We start from the raw sequence: 7,680 nt of genomic DNA, 5'->3' as shown, positions 1-7,680 counted from the left end.
TCCAATCAACCTAATAGAGTTATAACATACATTTTGATAGGATAAATCATTTTTATGTTATTATGAATATGCTAAACTATTAACTACTGCTACTTACAATTCTGATTTTGAGCAAAGTTTTTACTTTCCCTATATTAAATGTGTTATATATTCATTTGCTTCATTTCCTAGGTACTCATCACTAATTCGTCCTGAGACTTTCTGCCATTCATGTAATCCTCCTCTCAATAATTTCAAACACATCAGGTGTCTTGCCTAATTCAGCTTCCTGGTCTATCCCCTTGAACCCTCCATCTTCCTTCTCAGATTCTCCACTTGGGATTCTTTGATCTCCCTTCATTTCCCCCAGAATGTTATTCTCTGTCCTTTTTACTATAGTGGCTTTCTTGTTTCCAGGATTTCATGTTTTCTTCTCCCTTGATTTACTCTCGTTTTAGTGGTGCACATCTCCAGAAATGTCCTAAGAAATGGATGTCCTAAGAAATGGATTTGGCTTGGCATGGTGGCTCACACCTGTTATCCCAGAACTTTGGAAGGCCAAGGCAGGCAGATCACCTGAGGTCAGGAGTTCGAGACCAGCCCGGCCAATATGGTGAAACCCCGTCTCTACTAAAAATACAAAAAATTAGCCGGGTGTGGTGGCACATGCCTGTAATCCCATCTACTTGGGAGGCCAATGCAGGGAGAATCACTTGAACCCTGGAGGCAGAGATTGCAGTGAGCTGAGATCACACCACTGCACTCCAGCCTGGACAACAGAGCAAGACTCTGTTTCAAAGAAAGAAAGAAAGAAATGGATTTAGTGGTCTCTTTTTTTGAGAACTTGCATACAGTATAAGTACTTTTCTCCATTCACATTAGATTGATGATTTCACTGAACATAGAATCATAGGTTGAAACTTATTTTCTTTCAGAATTTTCTTTATTGCTTTCGAGTTTCTATAGTATTACTGCTGTTGAGACATCTGATTTCTAATCACTTGTTTGTGACTTGAATTTTTTTTTTCTTCTCTGGAAGCTTTCAGGATGTGTTTCATATTTTCAGTATTCTAACATTTTACAATGATAGTCTTTGATATAATGTATTTTTACCTTTGATTTATTGAGTCTCTGGTTAGCTTTTTAAAACCAGAAGCATATATCTTTCATTTTGTTAATCTTTTTTCTAATGATTTTCTCTCCAATATTTTCTCCCTTATCTCTTTCAAGAATTCTATTACTCATGTATTAACACTAAAATGGTTTCTCCAAACTTTTTAGCCTCTGTGTCTCCAAAGGAGAGCCCTGATTTTCTCAACTACTTCTTCTAAACCTTCTATGTTTTTTTTTTCTGCTATTACTTTTGTAATACTCAAGGGCCACTATTTGTTAATGAACACTTATTTCACTAAGATACAGGTTTTTTGTTTCTCACACAGTTATAGTCAGTAATTCAAACAATATTTTTTAGCATCTACTATGTGTCAAGCAAGCACTGTTTTGGGGACTGGGAAAATAGCAGAGAACAACACACAAAGAAACATCTCTGTGTCTTTGGAACTTACATTCCAGAGGGGGTGACAGGCAATAAATGAGGTAAACTACTGAAACCTATGATAAATTAGATAACAATAAGTCCTTACAATGAAAACAACTAGGAATGGAAATAGGAACTTGTGTGGACATTGGAGATAGTGTGGCAAGGGATGGTAATGTAGAGAAGGTGACTTTGAGTTAAGAGCTGGAAGAAGTAGGGTAGCAAGTCATTCTAACAACTGGAGAGGAAGTTTCTAATCCCAAAGGGAATGAATGCTTGGAATGTTCAAGCAAAAGCAAGGAGATTGGGTGCACGGAGAAAGTGAGGGGAAAGGTTGGAGGGGGTGAAATGTGAGAGAGACAGGCAGACAGACAGCTCACACAGGCCTGGAGGAATTCTGCATTTTAGTCTCTATATAAAGGGACATTATGTGAGTATTTTGAACAGATAATTGGCATAACTTGATTTTTAAGGAATAATTCTTATAGCTGTGTAGAGAATAGATTAATAATAAAAATGATAAGAATAATAGTTAAGTCGGCCGGGTGTGGTGGCTCACATCTGTAATCCCAGCACTTTGGGAGGCTGAGGCAGGAGAATTGCTTGAACCCGGGAGGCACAGGTTGTAGTGAGCCGAGACTGTGCCATTGCACTCCAGCCTGGGTGACAGAGTAACACTCCGTCTCAAAAAAAAAAAAAAAAAAAAAAAAAAAAAAGAGAAGAACAAGAAGAATTAAGTCAAGAGCTGAAAGCAGGGTAGCAAGTCATTCTAATATTCTAATAGCTGGAGAGGAGGTTTCTAATCCGAAAGGGAATGAATACTTGGAATGTTCCAGCAAAAGCAAGGAGATTGGGTGCAGGGAGAGAGTGAGGGGGAAGGTTGGAGGGGGTGAAATGTGAGACAGACAGGCAGACAGACAACTCACACAGGCCTGGAGGAATTCCGCATTTTATTCTACATATAAGGGGACATTATTTGAATACTTTGAACAGAGATTGGCATAATTTGTTTTTTAAGGAATAATTCTTATAGCTATATAGAGAATAGATTAATAATAAAAATAAGAATAATAATGGCTGACATTTATGTATTGCTTATTATTTGCCACACTGTATTCAGAATGCCTTACTTACATTATGTTGTGAAGTTCTCACAACAGCTCTATGAGTTAGATGCACTATCTTCATCATTTTACGGGAGAGGAAACTGAGCACTAAGACATTAAATAACTTGCCCAAGGTGATACAACAGGTAAGTGGCTGATATAGGATGTAAATCCTTGCAATGCACTTTCAAAATCTGTGCTTTTATTCCCAAGCTCTATTGTAGGGATGACAGAGTGTGTGCAGGGATGTCAGTTTGCAATAGTTTGGGTGAGTAAAGTTGGCAGTTTGGACAAGGGTGGTAGTGGTAGAGTTGTTAAGAAGTTGCTGAATGTGAGAAGGGTTCTGAAGGCAGAGCTGTCAGGATTTGCTGATAGATCTGTGGAAAAGAAATAATGGGTGTCAAGGGAGACTCTGAGTGTTTTGACTGTAACAAATAGGTAAATGAGATTCCATTGATGAGGATAGCAAGCCCTGTGGCGGCATGTTTGGAGGGAACAAATCAATATTTCAGTTGTGAACATGTCATATTTGGGATGTCTATTACATGTTCAACTGAAAATACCACGTGGAAATGGAATATTATTGGATGCTGGAATTTAAAATAGATCAAGAACAGGATACAAGTTTTGAAGCCATCCACATCGACTCAGTATTTAAAACCACTGGAATGAAGGAATTCAGCTAAGGCAAATATAGACAGAAAAGAGCATTGAGGACTGAACTTTGTGTCTTTACAACATGTAAAAATCAGAATACTTGCAAAAGAAGGCTAATAAAAGAGTCACCAGAGAAATAGAAGGAAAACCATCAGAACATGAACATTCAGAGGCCAATTCAAATATACTCCATGAAGGAAGGATTGATCAATAGAAACAAATGCTTCTGAAGGATTGAAAGAGAAAATGACTGAGCACTGATTATAGAATTTGAAAATGAAGGTCATGGGTGACTGCGAAAAGAGCATTTTTTGGTAAAGTGATAGAATAGATTCAAAGGAACTAGATGGAGAATAGCATAAATCTTTTTGATGAACTTTGCTGTAAAGAACAGAAAAATACTAGAAGAGGACACTGGGACAAAGGAAGTTGTTAATGGGAATTGTCTAAAAGTGGATGTAATTGATGATGCAATAGAGTGAATAGATGACTGCAAAAGCAAAGGCCATGAATAGAAAAGATCATATGGGGTATAATGCACAAACGGAAGGACTGACCTTAAGAGGAGGGGTGATTTGGGGGTGGATATGTATGCTCGCTTTTCTTTGCACCTATTTATGCAATAAAATAATTCAAGCTAATCAGCTGAGATTGATGGGCAAGGAGGGTGTTTTGGCTGTTGGAGGAGAGAAGGGAATGGGTAAACTAATCCTTTCAAAGAGTGGGAGAGACAATGGGACAATGAAAAATGGGAGGATTGCTGAGTAGCTGTGATGTTTGTGGTCATGAAGTTCAAATGAGATGTTAGCAAAGTGATGCATTTTTCTGCAATCATATCCACCTGCTGCAGATGGAGAAAAGTCTGAAAGTTGGATTCAACCAGGAGAGTTTGAGAGACAATGAAGACTGCGGCAAGAACATTGAGGGTGGGACGTGACTATAAGGAGGGACTAAAGAATTTAGGTAAAGTAACAAGGAAGTTGAGGACAGTGAAAAGGTAATAATTCAACTAGACTGGAGGTTCCATAGAGGTCCAAAAAATGGTGTAAACAGGATATAACAGTACAATCTAGAAAAGAGACAGTGGACTTGCATTAGCCACATATTATGCTCATGCATAGTGTTGAGTGAACACGTCTGAGTGAACATTAAGTTAAACATACCTACAATTCCCACAGCTTTTGTACTGTGGAGAAAATATTTGCTCAGTTGAGTGAGCAACAGGCAAACAGTGATACGCTTTTTAGAAAATTGCAGGTATTACAAAGGTGAACAGAAAATAGCTCACGGAAGAAGTGAATATTTCTTCTGACTCAAAACTGATCATTAGAAACTTTCAGTTGAATTTTCAAAATACATCTTCTGTATTCTTTTTTTCTGCACAATTCTATTTACCCTGGAAAAAGTGTCTTAATATTGTCGTTAATATGTAGAAATATGTAAAGTTTATTTTATGTTGATTCAATCAAATAAATATTTAAAGACATAAACCTAAGCATGTTACCTGTCCAGATTAAAGTCTTCTATGGCCTTCTATTACACTTGGAATAAAGTCCGATCTCTTTTCCATGATTTATTCATCCCCATGTAATCGAGGTCTAACCTCTCAGACCTATCTCCCTGATATCTGCCTTCTCTTCCACAGGGTCCAGTGACACTAGCTTTAATGTTCCCGGAAGACTTACTTCTGCCACTTGAACCAAGCTCTTCCTCCTCGAATGACTTTTTGTGGTTGTCAGCCTTTAGTAGGATTTCCCATGGTCCTCATTTCTGGTATCCACGTCTATGTGTTAACTCCTCCTCTTGTGCATCAGCTATACCTATTAACTCAACTTCTAGTGAATAGAATGTGGCAAAATTGGTGAGAAGTCCCTTTTGAGTGTAGGTGACTTCTGTTTGGGGTTCTGTCTACTTTTCACTTCCACATTTTCCAATCCTTCAGTCTGAGGGAAGTCAGCTGCTCTGTTGTGAGTAGCCCACGTGGCAAGGAAATGATGTCTCTACCCGATAGGCAGGGAGGCTCTGATGCCTGTCAACAGCCTGTGAGGGAGTCTAAACATTTCCTCTTCTCGCTGAGCCTGGAGAGAATGACAGCTCACTGGCTGATATGTTGCTTGTATTCTTGTGGCAGACCTCAGGCCAGTGGACCTGACTGACTAAGCCACACCTGGGTTCTGACCCACAGAAACAATAAAATATAAATGGTTTGTTGTTTCACGCCACTAAGTCTTGAGGTAATCTCTTATGTGGTCATAGATGACTAATACACTTGTTCTTTTCACTTGGGCTTCAGATCTAACATCCATTTCTCTCCTCTCAAATGGAGTCAGCAAACTTTTTTGATAAAGGCCATATAGTAAAAATGTTAGGCTTTGTGAGTCATACAGCTTCTACCACAACTACCCAATCTGCCATTACAGCATGAAATCATCAGGAGACAATAAGTAAATGAATGAGCGTGGCTGGGTTTCAAGTAAATTCTATTCACAAAAACAGGTGGCAGGCCAGCGTTTGCCAACTCCTACTCTAAGAGACATTCCAGGCCCCTTGGTCTAATGTCATTTCTCCCACACTGAAGTCACTCTCATTTTAGCTTCTTTAATTTATTCTTTTATTGTCCTTCTCACTGGAATGGAATCTGCTTGAGAGCATATTGCTCCCTGGGGACCAGAACAATGACCAGCATGTTAGACAGTTAATACTGAATGGGTATTTACATGGATTGATTTGGGTGAAGCTGGAGGAGGACTTCCCAGATGAGGAAGTGCCAGGAACCATGCCACCAGATAAAGACATAAAAAAAAGATAAAAACACAGTGCTACATGTTCATATATGCCATGTCTGTCCTGTCAAAGAAAGGCATTGATTGATCTGTGCTCTTTAAAAGGTCAGAACAGTGGAAATCACAGTCTGGTAGCAACCTCTGTATCAAACTTTCCCCTACCCCCAGATACTGTTAATTCCTACCTTCTTTTTTCTATTTAATACCCACAAACATTTTAAAATATATAATTATTGAAATATTTTTTTCCAATACTAGCTTCCCAACTAGAATGTGAATTACTTGAAGGCAAGGGCAATGCTCTTTTAATCTTTGTATGTGGAACCTGTTTGCCATTGTGAGTGCTCAGTAAGTGCTTGTCTGTCATAGTATGTTCTCAATAAATCAATGCTGAAGAGAGGAATGGAAATAGGGAGGGAGTGGGGAAAGAAGGAGTTAATTCCATGTGAAGCACAAATCTAAACCTGAGACATGTTCAACAGTTAGCTGGTCTGCCTCTGCTCTCAGGGAATACAACTTCTTTCATGTGATTTGTCAAGATAATTGCCTTTATTTTGCTGATAGAAGGAACCATTAGAATATGTTATTGAATTTTTTCTCTCCCTACAGGTGCCAACCCACTCTTCCTTTTTCATTTACCATGTAACTACTGTATTTTACTGTGGCATAGGGCACATACATTTCCATCTTTCTTATGAAACACTGCTGTTGTTATTCTCTGTAACATTTCAAAATATTAGAATATATAACAGAGAGAACAACTGCACTTGGACAGAACTCTTTGCAAATGAGTAATAAAGGCATCATATATTCTTTCCAAGGTTATGGTTACACAAAATTCTTAATGGAATTTGCTCATAAACAGGAGTCAGGGAGATAAGAATGAGGTGAATTTGGCTTTTCAGCTATGTAGCAATGTATTGGATTATACCTTACAGGGTTGGTGCACATACTTTTATCCAGATAATGATATGTCTAGCTCTACAAATAATATATGTTTGTTCTTTCAGCTTAGCAAATTACAACATGGTGTTTGGGGGCAGGGTATGGTTTGGATACCATTGTAACTAGCAGTTGATCTTAATCTTTACTGTTTTTGATTATATATAATTTATTTTAATTGCAGAGCAGCACAAATTTCAAATTTAACTTTGGTATGGCTTTCCTCACAACATAATACAGATAAATCACACTACAATTGGTCTTTATTGCCATTTTTGTCTAACACAGGCCATTTGATTATGAGCATTCTGTGTTATAAATAAATCAAAAAAGAATGAAAAATTGTGATGACTTATGTTGGACTTTAAATTTTATATTTCTGCAGGGATACACATGCATTGTAGAAATTATTTTTGAAAAACAGGAAAGACATGTCAACTATGAAATCATTTATAATTATAATGTTCAGAGATAACCACACTTTATATTTTGATGTTTATGCTTCTGATCTTTTATATATTTCTATGTTAAATAATTAATAATGAAAATCAAGATCAAACTGACCATAATATTTTAGGTATTTAGGCATATTATTCTCTGAGAGGTTAAATAAATATGAAAATAAATAGAAAGCTATATTTACCTTTTTATCTGTGTTTCTGCATTTCCTCACTAG

This window comes from Papio anubis, chromosome 3 (assembly GCF_008728515.1).
Source record: "Papio anubis isolate 15944 chromosome 3, Panubis1.0, whole genome shotgun sequence".
NCBI lineage: Eukaryota > Metazoa > Chordata > Mammalia > Primates > Cercopithecidae > Papio > Papio anubis.
Note: the sequence above shows the minus strand (reverse complement) of the source record.